This window comes from Haemaphysalis longicornis, unplaced genomic scaffold, assembly GCF_048455015.1.
Source record: "Haemaphysalis longicornis isolate Haplotype H1 unplaced genomic scaffold, Haemaphysalis longicornis Haplotype H1 scaffold_3, whole genome shotgun sequence".
In the NCBI taxonomy this organism is placed as follows: Eukaryota; Metazoa; Arthropoda; class Arachnida; order Ixodida; family Ixodidae; genus Haemaphysalis; species Haemaphysalis longicornis.
In genome coordinates this window covers 131,764,738-131,782,765 of record NW_027526335.1, presented here as the reverse complement: position 1 = coordinate 131,782,765, position 18,028 = coordinate 131,764,738, and the positions used below count along the sequence as shown (strand labels likewise).

Below are 18,028 nucleotides of genomic sequence, written 5' to 3'. Positions count from 1 at the left end.
CTGTTTTGTGACTATATTGTGAGAGTGTTCTAGTAGTTTTAAATGCGATTTGTTGGTAAATCTTGAAACGGTTTATGCGTCTGAAGCAAAACAAGAGCACAACAAGCGAACTCGCGCTGTCTTGCTGTTCGTAGGGTCAGTGGGTCGCTGCACGCACCTGGCTTTTTCAGGGAGATTACTTCATCCGTTGTACCAGAAAGCTTCCGTTTCCGTCAAAGAAAGAAGAAAAGAAACAGACAAAAACACATTCAATGTCTGGATCAAGAAGCGTAAAATAACATTTTGGTCATTACACTTATTAACCTCGTCTGCTACCTTTGTGAGCGTAGTTCTAACTATGAATGCACTTTATATTCGTTTATCCCATGGGAAGTCAGCATTCACCATATTATCACATACCCAATGATTCCGAATATGCCTTACTTTTCACTAGCTTTTGCAGTATAGAAAAACATTTTACGTGAAAGTTACTTCTGTTCATTGTTAAATTGTTTACTTGCAGTTTACGTTTACACGTTTCCTTTATTTCTGTTTGTCCCTTTAGAAGCGTGTCATCCTCCCTCGTGCCATTTCGGGGTGCCACCCTTTTAGGCAGCGTTCAAAGAAGACAAAGCAGTAGAAGAGAAGAGGATGGCAGCCAAAGAGAATGACACAGAAACCGGCACCGCCGCCACGGAAAATGAATCGTCCACCCCACCGGAAGCGCAAATTGCAGGCGGCATCCTCAAGTCTGGCAAGGGCCATCAAGGGAAACCTGCGAAACGCCGCATGTCCATCCGGTTCGCCGACAAAGGGGAGAAACCTGCGGATGCGGCGGTCGCGCCAGCGCCAGCCACCGTTGCAAAGCCGTCCCCGGCAAGCAAGCAACAAACGCAACCCGCCCTCGCTTCGCCTACGGCTCAAGGAGCTGCGAGCTTGCGGCCGATACTGCCATCGACGACGGGCCAACTCAGGCCACCAGGAGGCGGTCAGCAGATGGTGTCTTCCGGCGCCTCGACACCGGGACCGACCGTCCCGACAGCGAGCATCGAACGGCCGCCGATCACCCAAGCAGCGGCCGCCTGGACAAGGCCACAACCGGTCACGTCGTTGCCGGACGACCCGAACAACTATCGTCTTTTTGTCGGCAATGCCGGCCTCCCTCCAGCACCGGTCGGGCCACAGCAACCTCATGTGGCTTGGCAACTGCCCACCCCCGGCTCGTCTCCAGCGTGGAAGGCTGCGAATGCGCCCTATTACGACCGCAACGCCGTCGGCAACATCCACGCCCAACCGGCGACCATTGTACTGCCCCTTGTGCCCCCGGCCCAGTCTCCACCCCCAGAGGAGGCCGTGGAATCGCCGGGCTGCTGCGCCGACCTTCTCCATCCCGTGCCCTTAGCCATCGTCACGATAATGGTGGTCGCAGCGCTCTTCGCGGTGCTCCTACTCATGGTCTTCCTCGATGTGTACCCGCTGGAGATCTCCGAAGCATCACCGACGACCCGATTGACCGAACCGGAGCAATCGACTCAGACAACACCGCCGAACTCGACGGCGCCTGGGACAATCCAACAGCTGGTCACAGATGATGGGTACGAGGAGCGGAGGCACGACTTCGAAAACCCCGAGCCAGAGCGGCGCTTCCACTTACCGCCCTCCGTTCAGCGCGCAAGAACCGCCACAGAGCGGCCGTTCGGCCCCCTCCGGAGTCCGGAATCGTCGGAGTGAACCTGCGAAGCGACCTGCGTGTCCGTCGCGTTGTCAGGGAAAGAAATTCCGGTCGATCGTGGCAGCACCAATGGCCGCTTCGAACGAAACTGGACTGAAAGCGTGACCCATCACACCTTAGCAAGCGACTCATGTTGCAGGCAGTTGTGATGCCTTGATGCTAGGTTCGTTCATTGGAAGAGCCCTGCTCGCAGCGCTTTTAACCGGTGTCTTTTACGCAGCGGCAGCATCGTAAATAATAGGGGTCTCCGATGAGGTTCAAACAGTGTTTTAGCGGAGCCGACTTTACATGGAAAGCCGTGAGAATGACACACTTTGCATTCTGTTGATGTAGTTACGTGCCTGCTTGTCTGCAACCGATTTTATAATGCATCTGTCTGATGAATAAAACGTTTCTCGCGCATGCATACAAGGTGTTACAATAAATGAGCGCCCTTAAAACATTTTCCTGAAGAAACCGCTGTTCACGCTCACACTTTGCACAATGGCCTCATTTTGGACATCGCATGTTTTAACCTGGATGACCTATGTAGCGCTGGATGTGGTTAAGGGAATTGAAAGAGGGCGAGGATGTAAGGAGAGGAGAGGAGGGGGATGAGACGCGGGAGGACGTAGAGAGTGGAAAGGGCAGGCTCCCTAGGGAGTTGATTATGGAGAAAATAGGAGGGGAAGAGGAATTGGAGTGAAGAAGGAGGTGAAGGGAAGAGGAGAGAGTAGAAATACATGAGGGGAGGAAAGGTGGGAGAGAGAATATGAGGTGAAGGGGAGAATGGGGGAGTGAAGGGGAGAGGAGAGGGAACCAAAAGGAGTCAATTGCGAGGAGGGAGAGAAGATGGGTAGTAGAATGAGGAGAAGGGAAGAGGAGTAGAAATGCATGAGGGGAGGAAAGGTGGAAGATAGACATTGAGGGAAAGGGTAAATTGGGGGTGTAGAGAGGAGAGGGGACCGAAAGGAGTCAATTGCGAGGAGGGAGAGAGGACGGGAGTAGAGTACCAGGAGGGTATTGGAGGATAGTAGGGAAGAGTAGGGGTTGTGGAGGCAGAGGGTTGGAGGAGACGGAAGAGAAAGGGACGGGAAATGTAGGATTGAGTTAAGGGTAGCGAAGGCAGGAGAGGAGATGGGCCGTGGCAAGAATATTGAGAGGGGGAGAAAAGAGGGTGAGCGGTAGGATGAAGGAAGAAAGGAAAGGGAGTTACGGGGCAGGGGCGGCCGAAATGCTATCGCCTTTCGACGTCATTTGCAGCGGAGCAAGTAGATACGCGGCAAATTTTTGTCATATTTCCCTGGCCGGTAAAAATCTCTCGACTTCCGCCACATTTATGCACGGAAATAGTCAGGGGCGTTACCTAACCTTTTCTTTCCTCCGTCGTTTTACCATTGCTTCCTGGCCAATCTTCGGCGTTGACGAATACGATGACGACGACATGGATTGTTTTAAAAATTAAGGTTCCTGTTTTGAGTGTTCCACCCCCAGCTGTAGAGATAACGTTCGACGAAACTTTCCCGAAAAATGCTCAGGTTCTTCCGCCAAAGATATTAATAGCATTCTCGTAGCTGACCATTCCGAATATCCATCCCGCGTGGTGTTGCAACCGACGATTCGCGAAAGAATAGATAGTAGAAGTGGCTATCTAGACGCCCGATTTTAGGTGATCTTTTGTAGCGTGAGCTACATGGCCAAGGTTGAGCAGTTTCGCGTGGCTCCTGGATAGCCGTGCTGCGCATGCGCGAGGACAGTGCCGTTTCACGGCGCACAGCTGGCGCGCCGGAGCCACCGACGCCGCGACTGGATTGGATTGGACTGAATTGCATTGCGTTGCATTGGATTGGATTGGATTAAAAATCGTTTTAGCAGCAGTAAGCACGAAAATCAGCTAATCTTAGACAACCATATGGGGGCTCTTCTAGCCACCATACAACCAGGAAAGCTAAAAATAACCAGCTGAACCTTAGCTCACGCTACGTATTTCCTGGCATAGCCGAGCTAAGCCACTGCTTTTTTTTTTTTTTTTTTCGTTGCGCTCACTGGATTACATTTTCACATTCACTGCAGTATTTTAGCTCTCCTCTTCAGCGTTTCGCACCCTGACAGCGCCGTCTCTGGCAATTCCTTTAAGGACTCTTAAAGGACTGCCGCTGCTCTTTCTCTGGAACGCCTTCCTGTGCTAGAAACTTCATATTTCCGCGTCCACACGCATGTGCAGGATGTACGCCTTGTTTGGATTCCCGGAAAGGGGAGATTATCTTTTAGTAAGGGCATGGCTGGAATGACGTTAGCCTTATTGCCTTCTATGGAGACCCTTCTTCCTCTTGATTATACGAGTCGTCAATACCTGTTGGCCTACAATGCTACTGATCATGGGTGTAACGCGTCCCCAGGTTTTGCCAGGAAAGAAGTTTCTGTCAAACTCGCTCACGTGAAGTTTCCTTGCCCCTTTCCGTTGCGGTGTCGCCTCCCTAAATCCCACACCTGTCACATCTGACGACCCTCCGTGGTGGGGCCACCAGATGTGCCGCTTGTGCCGCGAAATTCAATGCCTTGAGCCCTTATTTCTCTTGAGTCGCCAGTTCAGTACGCTACAAAAAAGACTCATAGAGTCTCCCATGAGAAGCCTAAAACTGCGACAGTCTGTTTCTGTGCTTTCGTCTTCCCAGGGAAGAGAGTGGGCCACTTCCATGAGGATGTGCGAATGCTATTTCCTCTTTTGTTTAGTTCAAACATCTGCGAACTCCGTAGCGTTCAGTGACGTATAGTACATGGTGAACAATTTTATACCTTTAATTGTGACGGACAACATGACCGTCCTTTATAACCAACGCATAGGCACCATTCCTGCCTCGCCCGGCGCACCAAGCTCCCAGTCTTGCGCAATACTGCGCCATTATCCTAGTAGCGCTAGTACCCGGCTGTACCGGGCTGTGCCAGTATTGCAACAGGTATAATACCCCGGCTACACTAGGGTCCAAATGTCATTTGAACAAAATGACATTTGACTCAAATCGGGTGCTTCGAATGCCATTCAGAATCCGCCGTGCTACACACCGATTTCGATGGCATTAAGGAGCTTTCACAATTGCTCGCCGTGCTGCAGGGGCGCTGTTGTCACCCCGTTCCGTTTTCGTACAATAATACAACAATCAAATTTAGGAGCAGTCTATGGCAGTAAAATGATATCAAATTAGAAGACACACCAGTTTTGACTCTAATGTTGTGGCTGTTTGCGTAGTTGTTGTTTTTTTTTTTTGCAACTGACCCACTGGTTTTGAGAGCGTAAAAATTAAATATGTTCATTTCATATTTTCAGTAAATGAACAATGAACAAAGTTCCACAAACAAAAATATTTTGTTCGTTTTACGTACGGAAGTATTGTGCTTTTTATTTCCGATCGAAGACGCTGCGTGCGAGAGTGCTAGCAATGGCATTTGAAATCCCAAATGTCTCTCTGTGTGCTCATTTGGCGCGAATGTCATTTGAGCCGAATGACATTTCAAAACAAAGTGTAGCAGCACAACTTGGCATTTGAGTCAAATGACATTTGGTTCAAACGACATTCGGACGCTAGTGTAGCAGGGGTATAACGTATATTGAGTACACTGCAATTATCCCGCAGTTTAACCCAAATCCAGGAACGGCATATGACGTATTAATCGTTTGGATTCAGTCGTGAAAGTAGTTTGTAGACATTGGTGTTACATATGTATATTAATTAAAACCGATTTGATATATGAGCGGGCCTGCGACATAATAAATAATTTATAATTCTTATCCCCATAACACCCTACTACACGCTGTGTATCCCACGCAATACATCCCACCTGCACTTAATTGTGTCCGGTAACTGGCACCCTACACCCCCTGGTTTGGTAGTGCCAACGAACCCGGTCCTGATCTTACCCCGAGGCCTAATCCCAACACTGCCTAAGGCCGCGGCGGCCGCTTTTCTGATGGAGGCGAAAACGCACGCGTGTGCTCGAGATCTGGGTGCACGTTGAAGCTTCCCAGGTGGTCAAAATGAATCCGGAGCCCTTCACAACTGCCCACCTCATCGCATGTGTAGCTTCGGCGCGATAAACCCCATAGTCAATCAATCAACCCTACCTAAGGGCAGGGGCTGGTGCAGCTGACAAGCTCCGAGTTCTCGTTCCAGCCATGACTTGTGGAGGGAACCAGGATGGCCAGCCAGCTCCATGGCATCTGGCCTAAGGATGCCATGGAGCATCCTTACGGCCTTGGACAAAGAGGGACGCAATAAAACGTCCCTCTTTGTCTCGGTCTCTTTTCTCTCGTTGAGGGGAGCATTAGAGCCTTTTACAGCAAAGCAGCAAACCGGTACTCCGCCCCCCCCCCTTCCCCTCTATGGCTGGTGAGCGATGGCTGAATTGTACGGAGTTCGCAAACGCAAATTGAAAGAGTACGCTTTGCAGCGAAACCAACTTTCTTGCGGACGCGAATGCAAATTACACTTAATGTACAGTAAATTTAATTAGCAGTTTTTCTAACTTTAACGGAGTAATGCAAATGGACCCTTATTGAGCTCTTAAGTCATAATGGGAATGTGCTTTCGAAAACTATAGGTCCAGCACTTTGGGCTGTGAGCGTATATCCTGCCGTACCAATGTTGAGATTTCTTATGGGTGTTTTATTTTTCTTGCAAAACTCTCGGTCGCGATTTTACAGGTCTGTAGGGAAAACAGGCTGAAATAGATTTTCGGATATTTTGCATGGGTAACATTTGTAAGCAAAAAGCAATATATTATATGAATTGGTTGAACACATATTTAGGAACCTGTAAAAGCATGTAATTTACCCCAACTCCTGATTCGCCCTATTGGGTGTTGGTTAGGGTGAAACTTTGTGAAACAGCTTTTAGACATTTGGTAGAGATCATAAAAAGGCTTGCGATAAAATAAGGACTTCCAGAAAGAATATTTTACTCCTTTTCACTCTTTCAGGGGCATAGGTTTGAAAAAATCCGGACATATTGAGCTTCTGTAGCGTGATAGAAGTACTCCAAAATTTCAAGCCTATAGAACCAGCAGTTTGGCTGGGCGTTTATATCACCTGGGACGACTTTTGGCTCTGTTATTGTAATTTCAAGAGAACTCTTTCGCCAATTTAGGGCTAAATCCTTCAAGTTATTTCTGGGAATGTTTTTGTGTAACATTTTCACAAAAACCAATTGGATATATCAAAATGCCGCAAATGTATTGAGGAATTTTTAAAAACGCCCAGTTAACTCGGAAATACAGATTCCCCACCATAGGGGTTGATTAGGGCGAAGCCATGAACGTACAGGTCCACGCAGAAGTAAACGGAGCACGGGAGCTGTGGCAACTGGAAGCAATTGGAAGCAACAAGCGGCAACTGGAAGCAACAAGCGGCGTTCCCAGGATGCGTATGCACTGCACCCGGCGCCTTATCTGATATCTTTAATGCATATAGTTTCTTACAATATACACTAGAGAGGAATCCGGCGCTAGCGCCTACGCGGCTCAAATCAAGGACGTCTGTGTCGCCATGGCCTCCATTATACCATGCGCTCGCCTTAGTTTCATCATTGGCTTAGAAACGTTTTAGTGGGCGTATATTCGAACGCAGTACCACAAAAATGTAAAGAACGGTGTGTCATTATATAATTGGAAAATTACAACAGGCTGTCTTAAAGCTAAGAAAAAAAGGACGTAAGGCCTATTTTTGCGCAACGGTTGTGCTTAATATTTTGCAGACCAAGCTGGTGGTTAACAACCATGTTAAAATTTGGGGGAAAACTCATTAGAGACTCTTATTCTATTATTTTACCATTATTTTAAATACTAAATGGCTTCAAGAGATTGGAAATGTTTTAAGCGTGCCTACAAAAATATCGCCTTCGTAGGCAACCGGTGCACCGACCGTCAGCTACAGTTTAACAACCCGCCGTGGTGGATCAGTGGCTAAGGCGTTGTGCGGCTGAGCATGAGGTCGCGGGTTCGATTCCCGGCCGCGGCGGCCGCTTTTCAGATGGAGGGTAAAATAAAAAACGCTCGTGTGTACGAGATTTCGGCGCACGTTAAAGATCCCTACGTTGTCAAATTTAATCCGGAGCCCTCCACTACGGCGCGTCTCATCGCCAGCGTTGCATCGGCGCGTTAAACCCTCGCAATCAATCATCAAATCAACTACAGTTTAACAAAACTTGTTGCTGAAGGAGTTGCTTCATACTTGAACAGTCGTGGATGAAGACTAGATAAGAAAGGTGCAGGCGCCCGTACAGTCAAACCCGGTTATAGCAAACTGGAATATGCATGCGCCAGGATTCGTTCGATATACCCAATATTTCGATATAGCCGAACCCGCCTATAACAAGTTCATTGTTACGAGTTCGCAATACGCGGGAATCCCCTTGCCATCCCCGCATGCAGAAACGAACAAAAGAAAGTATCTCATTACCATACACAAAACAATCGATTTATTGCAAATTATAAAGCTACTTTACTTCCAAAAAAAAGCGGTGATTTTTGTTTTACCTTTCGTTTTGGCAGCGTCAACTAACACAGCATTCTTTACACGAGACATTGTTTGCACCAGTTCGTGTCCGTGTCCTTCAATATCGAAGAAATATTGGCGGAGGACATCGACTGCCGAAAGCACTTCATTAAGCGTCGGACGGCTTTCACTCGCGACATCGTGTGCCTCCTCGGTGCTCTTCATATCAGCATTATGACGGTGCTGCTGATGGTGCCCGCGTCCGAGGGCCTTGCAGTGACGGCAAAGTCGTCGTCGACACTCAGGAAATCTTCGAAGGACACTCCTTTGGGCACAGCATTGGGAAGGTTGGCGAGCTGCCGTCTTGTTCCGGACTCACTGATTGGGCGGTTCTGTCGTGATTTCCGCGTTTCGGAAACAGTTTCGGAAAGTGTCGGGTGTCATATCACTCCATACGAGGCGAAATGTCTCAGTCCCGGCCTTTGCTCAGTGGTCGCGGCCAATAAACATCTCAATCGCCGCTCCGAGACCATGCATTTTGGCGGCCATTCTAGGCACGTCAAGGTCGATATATCAGATTTGAAGTTCGTTCTAAGGAATGTGTGTCGCGTGTATTTCCGTAACTGATTTATTTTTGTTCGATATATAGCATAATTCGCTCTATCCGGGTACGTTATAGTCGGGTTTCACTGTATTTGTTGTATCTTGACTTTGTCGGAATACGCCTGGCTTCTTCCTTTTTTTTCGTCAGCTACAGCATTCGCGGCGGCATATCACCCTCTCAGTCATGCGCTTCTTCGACTCCGGCATGACCAACGTTATGTACGATCACGCTCTGCCTGCTCTTTCACCGAACACGAAGTTGTTACGGCTCAGGGCTACCACAGAACAGGAAGGATTTCGGCTACCTCGTCGCTCGTAGGCGTGCTAATGCATAGAAGCAAATACAAAAAACCGCTGAATGAAAAATCCAATTGTCATGCCAAGCCCAAGCCAAAAACAGGGGTCTTCAAGTTCCCATACCCCCCTCCCCTCCCCATGACGACATGGATTCTCAGGTGCAGTTTCCTCTCTAGTATACTGACTAAGAAACTTTATGCCTTAACCGGCGCTCTGCTTGCGTGTCTTACTGGGGGTGGCATTTTTCAAAAGGAGACTCTTGGCTCCACAATAGCGCTGGTTACAGTGCTGGTAGCAACCGCCAGCGGCGACCGCATCTAGCGCATTTCAGTTCGAGGAATCCGTGCGCTTGAAAACGTGCCTCGTTGCAAGCAATAAAGCAAGCAATAGCGCAACAATCGCTATCCTTACAGGTGGCATAGTATTTTCTGCTTGCCTAATTTCCCAGTGTCTGCCTTTTAAATTTAATATACAAATAAACCGACAAGAAAATATTGTTGCCCAATATACCCAGCACATTCCAATGTTAGGTATAGCTAGGAAATGTATCACTTTTAAAAAGACTCCCGCTTAAGGTATTGTTCTATTGTTCGGGATTTTCTCGTTTGCGCTGAAGTAAGGGCTGTAACTATACTGAGCTTAGGAGTGCTCGGATGAATACTAAACAGTGAACGCGCATGTCCGTGAAAATTGTGAATGAAATGCTGGCCACACTACAGGCCACACTTTCATTTGAGGACGGCTGAGCTCAAGTGCTCAGCAATGTTTCGTTTTGTTACACCTTTGTTTTTGTTTGTTGTCTTTTTTTCGTTTTTTGAAACTCTATTCCCTCTAAACCTTTCTCCAGTGTTGTTGTTTGGTATTTTCTCTGACGTGCTGTAACTGCACGTTGTACGCAATCAGCATGTGAAACTATCGCTGCCGCAGGGCATCATGGTAACACATTGATGGGTTAAATAAATCTTATCTATTCTTATAAAGTATTATGTGACCCGCGAGCAGGAAGGACATCGATGGCTGTGGTTTATGGCGCGCAATAAGAAACGCTGTCAAGCGTGCAACTTCGTCGAACCCAAAAAATAAGCGCCGGTTACGGTCGCCATGGAAGGCTGCGAGCTGCAATGTCATCAGCGCCATTGTGCAGCCAAGCGTTGCCTTTTGAAAAATGCCACTCCCAGTAAGACACGCAAGCCACAGAGCGCAAGCGGAGCGGCGATTAAATGTATCAGATAAGGTGGCGGGTGCAGTGCGCACGCATCCATGGGAACCATAGAGTTTCATACTAATATATACTAGAGGGAAATCTATCGCTGCAGTCGCAGGGCGCCGTGGGCGGCGCCATTGCCGCCAGCGACGTTCCTCAGCTACTTGGCTTAGCTAGCCATATGGCTTCTTTTGTGTCTCGAAGCCAAAATCAACAAAAACGGGTAACATTTTTTGCTTGTTCATCGTGCATGAAGCTTCTACATCATAACTGACAAATTAATCTCTTTGGAGGTTCAATTTTAGAACAACAAAACTAATTTGATGAACCTTGTACAGTAATATTGTTGCTTTTTTGCAGCCAGAGCCAATTTTTGCAGCCTGTTCATGGGCCATGCCAAGGACAAGTGGAACGTGCCTGCCCGGTACATGACGGAAAGCTCGCCGAAGCGTGGCTCGCCTAGAGACACTGGCTCAAGATTTCCCTCTAGTGTATATTAGTATGAAACTCTGTGATGGGAACGGCGCTTGTTGCATCCCGTTGGCGTTTCGCCGCGATGTAATTCGGCCACCGCTCCCGTGCTCTGTTTACTTCTGCGTGGACCTGGACATTTTAGGCATTTGTACGGGCCACCTATATCACCAACAGGCAACTCGACAACTCAGCGGGCAACCGAGATAATCAGGAATTCATGAGAACCCCATTTCCTCGTTTTACTCTCTTAGAAGACGAATTCCCAAAAAGCCATCTTTTGTGAGCCCCTTCTCCGTGTTAGAAGTTTTTAGTTGCAGCAGTTCCGGCTACACGCGTTGATCAATCAGTCAGTCAGCCATCCAGTCAGTGGGGCGCTTTTCCTCTTTTATAGATGGATAAAATCATTCAAGAACCATTGGATCAGCACAATATCAAACACCCCTCACTCACCAAGAAGCACTGATCCCCGCTCGGGATAGCCGACGACAACCTCCTCTCCCTGCTTTAGGATCCCCATTTCACCGTGGCATCGATACATCATTACAGAAACTACGACTCATCCCATCCCTCGTGTTGCCAAACCCATGAGGAAGAAAACGAACCCACGACTTGTCGGTGGCAATGCAGCCCGTGGAATTCGACATCTACACGGACGCTAGCCTCACATCTTCCACATCGGAACGGCTTGATTCTTTCATGCTGATCCAAGCTTCATGATCACGCTTCACCTTCACATACTATAAACCAGGAAGCTGAGCTCATCGCCATCACGCACGCCCTCGACTTCATCATGTATGACTACCCTCCTAACATCACTCCGAAGATTGGTGTCCTGAAGGACTACTCTAAAAGTCATGTTCTTCACATTCACCCGATCGTCAGATCGTAAGCTGGACAACCGCTCCTCACCGGTGTGGCCCAAAGGTCCGCGCAGAGTGGACTTGTGTTGACGTGAAACTATGGCGCGCCGAGCAAACAGGTTGGCAGTGCGGCTGCACAGGGGGCCCGTTCTCGCCTCAACTCCCCTCGCCCCAGCCCACATGCCCATCGAAGTACACCAATTTGGACGATGACCCCCATCCGCTTCCACTAGTCCGTATCCGTTGAAATCAGCAAAAGGAACTTCGCCTCACACAGCACACCCAAAACGATTACGTCACACACATGTCCTCGCTCAATATAACGCAAGAAATATCTCTTAAAATATTCTCGAATACATCCTATGCACCAAAGACACCCCAAAAATGTTTCCAAAGTGTCCAAAAGTGCCCCTATTTCAAACAACTCGCCCCTGAACATCTCCATTAAAATTCGTCTGACAACACCCTAAATTTACAGAATGCCGAACTTTCTTATCCATTGAATTTGACACCGCCCACCATTTACCTTGGCGCACTAAGATAACACACTTCAATTCAAATGGCACATTTAGGTACAGAGTAGCACGAGCGATTTAGTGCTACCTGGTCTACTACGCGACGGATTTCCCTTCAAAAACTTCAACTCCTTCTAGGTGCAAGAATTCGGATCTATCTCCCCATGCTGTACACCCATTTCACACTAGCCCACACTTTATTAGAGCGCGCACCTAACCCAGACTTCCCGCACTTTCCTTCCCCCCTCTCCATCCCTGAGCTGTGGGAGAACTTGATTACGAGCGACCGCCTGGACGTCCAGCAACTTCTGGCACCCAGGGCATCAATCGCCGGACTAGGGAACCCCTTCCTACTTCATGGCTTACTGAAAGCTCCGTACTATACCTACTTCTACTCGCGCCTCAGGCCTTGCCCCCTCTTTTTGCCAGTTCACAACAACAACACCGGAGATGAAACTGGTGTTGCGCTGCACCTATTTCGGTCAGCTTTCGTTATTTTTCTATTTTAAAGACGATAGTCTTTCTTGGGCTACTTAAACCCAGAAATCTTGGTCTGCCTGTATGTCTGTCTGTCTGTCCGTCTGTCTGTCTGTGACTCGATTCAGCCACCTGGCCAAAGTAAAATGCATACTGCGCAATAGTCTTATTACTCACAGCCAAATGTGAACGTCTAAGCCAGGTTTATATGTTCATACTTCTCAACTTTGTTGAACATGAACAAGAGATTACCCAAATATAAGACCGAAAATTAATACGCAAGGGATAGTTGCCGTGTTCATTTATTTAAAAAATCATGGATGCATGGTTCTTCAATAGCAAATGATATTCTACATCTATAGCAGAAAACCGCCTCCTGCTGTTGCCCGTGCTATCTCCTGGCGTCATATGAGAAATCACGCGCCAACAGCAACGAAAGGTTCCACTAGCTAGGTTCTTCTGCTTGGAACGCACTTTGAGCACGGCAACGCGGTTCTATAAACCTTGAAGCCGGCCGCCTCGATTCACGCGCGTCTCCGCCGTACTGTAGCGCTGGCATTGAGGAATCCGGCCTGTAGCAGTGGCACGCGGTAAATTCAAATCGTCTTGAGCAAACCTTTAGTGTGTGTTTACCTTGGGATGAGCGTGACGGAACAAGAACAGCATGAGAGGTGAGCGGGAAAGCAAAGGGGGCATTTCCTTGGCAAATGTCTACAAAGACTATCGTATTTAGTCGACATTTGCAACGAAAGGAGCAGATACGCGGCCAGTTTTTTTTCCTTCACGCTTTCTTTATGCATTAAGACTTGATCTCTCCTTACGTAGTACTGTATTATTCTAGTCTAATTCGATTCGGTACTTGATCAAGCAAAATGCTTCTTTGCCGATCCCCTCAATTGGGTATGCGTCATTTTCTTCAGGTCATCATCATCATCATTAGAAATAAAGACAAACGATGATTATTATTATTCAGTTCAAAGCAGGGTGTTTTCGGCCCTTCAAAACGCCCCGAATGGCCCAAAGTGCTATTCACGTGTGCAGTCAACGCAAAACACTCATCTGTGCTTCGGATAAAGTAGGGTCGTTCACCTAGTCTGCTTGAAAGTACAAGGTACGTGCTTAACTATGCTTGTAGTATGTATGCGATGACTGAAGAGAGAAACGGAACCATATAATGGATTTGAAAGCTATCCCTGTAAAACGCTGCTGGCCTTGGTACATTTCAGTTAATAACGATGGTTTGCAGGCTGGGAAACGAATTTTGAAGTCGGAACGCACATTTATTAAATATTTGAGATCAAAGTAGTACGTACGTAACAGTTTTGGTACCCAGTGCTATCACAAACAAACAAAAACAACAACAAGGAACGCAGGAAAAACTGCCGATGTGGTGGCTCAAAGAGGCGCACTGAGACAAAATATTGTCTTTGCCTGCAGATTTTCCGAGTGTTTGTTTTCTAACTTGCAGTTATTGTTTATAACGAGCTCCCCCCACCCTTTTCCCCACCCTTCCAATTCCCTCCTAGGCACTTCAATAACGCTGCTGGCAACACCTGCGTTAAAAAAAAAAAACTGAATCCTGAGTAAACCCCCGCACGAGCGGCCTTCGAGCCGCACCTGTGCCGACAGCTGTGCCGTACTTGTTGCATTGTCTTTCTCTCTTTCTATTTATGTATATCTGTGTGCGCTGGGAAACACCACACGTTCCCTGTCAGCGTTTTACCTTTCCGTTTAAGTACACCCATGAAATACCGTCGCGAGTGAAACGTAAAGGATGGAGTGTTGTACGCCATTTCGAGTTTGGCGGGATATCACGTCTGGCTCGTAACAAAACCATAGAGACACACATAAGGCTCTCTCGAAAGTTTTGTTTATATTACGTACGGCTATGCATTGGATGCCTGTGTACGGTGATACTATATTAAATACCGCTTAGAGCAAACGGTCGTGTAGTGAATCCATCAAAATTTTGAAAGGAAACCGCCGCACCGAGCAGATAAAGATAATGCATCCTTTTGTTCGACTGCAAAGCGAGTGCGCATTGTCCTGTCAGGATGGCCGAGTGGTCTAAGGCGCCAGACTCAAGGCTCGTCCTTGCCTCCGCTGGAGGTCTCGAGGTTTCTGGTCCACGAATGTGGGCGTGGGTTCGAATCCCACTTCTGACAGATTTTTTTTCTCCCCCGCTTCCTGCAGGAAACTGCCGACACCGTTCCTATTGGCAAATGGTATCTTCTTGCAAGCCGGACCGATAGTGCCTGGTTCAAATCCCACAACTGACGCTGTTTTTTTTTTTTTTTTTTTTGTGAGCCCCAGCCTTACCTATGACCCGTAGCTGGAGCTGCTGGCTACGACCTCTTTATTTTGACATTATTTTTTATTTATTTTGTTTGTATTTTTTTGGCGAGGTGATTGTACAGTGGCGTTGCGACTAAGGCCGGTGTGCAACGCCACCCCGCTACAAAGGGGAAGCCACTAAGCAACATCATCATCTCAGTCCAGCTACGCCGGGGGTAGAGGGCACGGATGGCCAGCAAGATTCGAGTTAACCCGGAATTGACGCCTTCCACCGGGCGGGTGGACTCACACCAGCTCTTCGACTCAAAGCGGTGAAGCTTAGTCATCGTGATCATGAGCGAAGGTGTATTTGGATCCTCTCGCAAAAAATTCCTGGAGTCTATCGTATACATCCAGTTAAATTCAAGCAGTCACACAACAGCACATGCCGCTACTTTCGCGGTGGGCCGGAGTGTCGCGAGTTGAATTGATTCCTTGCTTGGGCTTTTTTTCGTTCACCTGTTTTTGTTTTCCTTTTTCGTCCCGTCTCATGATGTCCATCTCTCCCTTTTTCGGCGCCCGGTCTCCCCCGAAATGAAATCCAGTGCACCCAATGGCCCAGATGACAAGGTCATATCAAGGCCGCGGCCACGCGTATGATACAGGGTTACTAGCTCAAAAAACATCCCCTATGAGCGCGGGGGGTGATGAAAATATCATCGACATATCATCAACTGACGTAACACCCGGGGGTGATGATTTCAGTGATGTGATAACCGGATGTGATGTAACCGCCCCTAATGGCGCCACATTCATATCTGGACCAGTGACGCAGTGACAATGACGCCAGCACATAGCAATGCAGTGAAACAGCAAGGTTTGCGGAAGCGCTGTGCTCGCATCCCACTAGTCTTAGAAATCGCCGGTGTGTAATGTTAGTAGACTTACGGCCGAATAGGGTTCGAGACGGGTATGTAAGTTCTCCCTGAAATCATTGTCGTTACGTACTCAAACGCCCCACAGCCTCGTCGGTAACGCAGGTCTCTGTAAAACGAACGTCTACAATTTTCGCTCAATTCCAAAAGTTTTCATTACAGCGGACGAGAATAGTAAAGCCATCGCAATCAATTCCACAGCCTTGTTGCCAAAATGTGCTAAAATCATAATAGTTAAAAACCATCATAAATAAGAACGAAAATGGTCAGTGTGAATCCTCTGACAATTACAAAATTCAGATTCAATGAGGAGATGTAACAGCAGGATAGAGTTAATACTGCCCTGATTTTTTTAAGTGCAGAGGTGCGCTGCCTGACACGAAAACGTAGAACTGGGTGAATTACACAAAAACAGACGAGGTTCTACGTTTTCATGTCAGGCAGCGCACCTCTGCACGTCAAGATGTTAAAACACCAACTAGCCCACTCCCAAGCCTTGCTGCCCTGATTTCAATGTTTAATATTAGCATTTCAAAACTGAAGTTTGTCTTAGTAATGCCGCTGTTAAAATTTGGCAGTTCAATCTCAGGTCAATCTCAGGCAGGTTAGCTTCCAGAGAACCCAAAGTCCGAAAAGGGCTAGAATGTCGTGAACAGTTGTTTTGTATAACCGGATCTATGAACCTTTATTGGTGAAATGGAGTAGCCGGGCACACATTCGCTTCCAATCTCTCCCCCCCCCCCCCCCCCAAAAAAAAATAATCCAGTTAACAAGAGAATGTGAAGAAGACGATAGAGGTTGTCGTTCGGCCATTTTGGATTCTGCCAGTTTCTCCTCGCACTGTGTGGAACTAACTTTAAAGTACTGTTTACTCTCATCGTATACGGGACATTTTTTGTTGCGTGCTGAATGTTTTGTATATTGTATAATATAATAATGCTATCGCATAACAGTTATTCATGAATGGAAACCTAGAATTTCCCAAATTCATCATTAAATGAGAAGCAACACCGATTTTTTAAAGGGTGAAGCTCTTTAGCAAATCTTAATTTTTCGTGTCCGCAGTCGCGCGCGCGCCTAAAAAATCAGGAAATTGCCGAGCACGCGCATGTGAGCGCGGACCTCGAGGCGACTGCCCGGCAGTACTTAACAAAACCAAAAAAATGCCGAGCGCTCGTCTGCGCGTGCCTCGCGACGACCGCCCAGGGTCCCCTGTGCACGTTTGTCAAGCCAAGCATATTCACTTAGGAGATTGGCCTAGTTTGCGCCCCCCCCCCCTTAAAAAAAAAAAAAAAAAAAAAAAAAACTTTAGCGTTTGCCATTATCGTGGTAACACTGGCTCGGAACGAGAAAGACAGGTCATAGCGTACGCCCTTCTAAGGTGATGTCTAATGATTATCACTTTCCAACAAAATGGAGGAAGCTCACGCAAAAAAGCAACAATGATGGAGTCAAGGTCGTTGCGGCAGTAGCGGACAAGCAAATCGGCTGCAATCGTGGACTTGAACCGCCGTGAGGGCCGTGAAGGTTGCATATAGCAACGCTTCCTTTAAGTCTTACCGCTTAGTGTGAGCTTCCTTCATTTTTGCCTTAAGATTTTGCAAGCATGAATTCCTGCAAACACGCACACGCACACGCACCCTCCCCCCCCCCTCTACACGCACACAGTGATCTTGATGGGTAATTTCAGATAAGATGGAAGAAAGGGTGGCTTTTGGACCTCCTCAGTTTACTTGAAACCTTTTTACAGTTTTGCCAGATTAATATAATATCCAGATTCACCAATATTTTGCACGGGGGAAATTTTGAATAACTACAAATTTTGGAACGCGACAAAGTGGACCCCAGCTGCTAGCTGCCCGTGCGCCTCTGCCAACTTTAGCGACGCCTATCTACGAAAATATTGATGAGAGGCAATGCAGAAATTTCTTGCTCAATTTACGTGTAAATTTTTCTAAAGAGGTTTTTGATGCTGACAAAATATATATTTTTCGCAATAAAATGTCAAATTAGGCGCAGAGCCCAATTTTTGCCCAACATTGAGCCTAAGCATTGCAAAAAAGTTCTTGTGTTACAACCTTTAAATTTTACTCACGTGTGCTCCTTATATATCTAAATAAACACACGGGATATTATAATTGTATAAAATACGGTTAGGATGGAACGGGCAAGCAAGTTCGCGGAATAAACTAAAATATACAAAGTTCAGCCG

The 18,028-nt window shown here is 47.4% G+C and overlaps 1 non-coding gene across 1 annotated transcript; it reads left to right on the top strand.

The window, feature by feature from the left end:
- Positions 1 to 14,655: 14,655 nt before the first annotated feature.
- Positions 14,656 to 14,772, top strand: Trnal-caa (transfer RNA leucine (anticodon CAA)). The gene is made up of 2 exons: positions 14,656 to 14,693; positions 14,727 to 14,772. It is a non-coding gene; the product is annotated as a tRNA-Leu (tRNA).
- Positions 14,773 to 18,028: the final 3,256 nt, after the last annotated feature.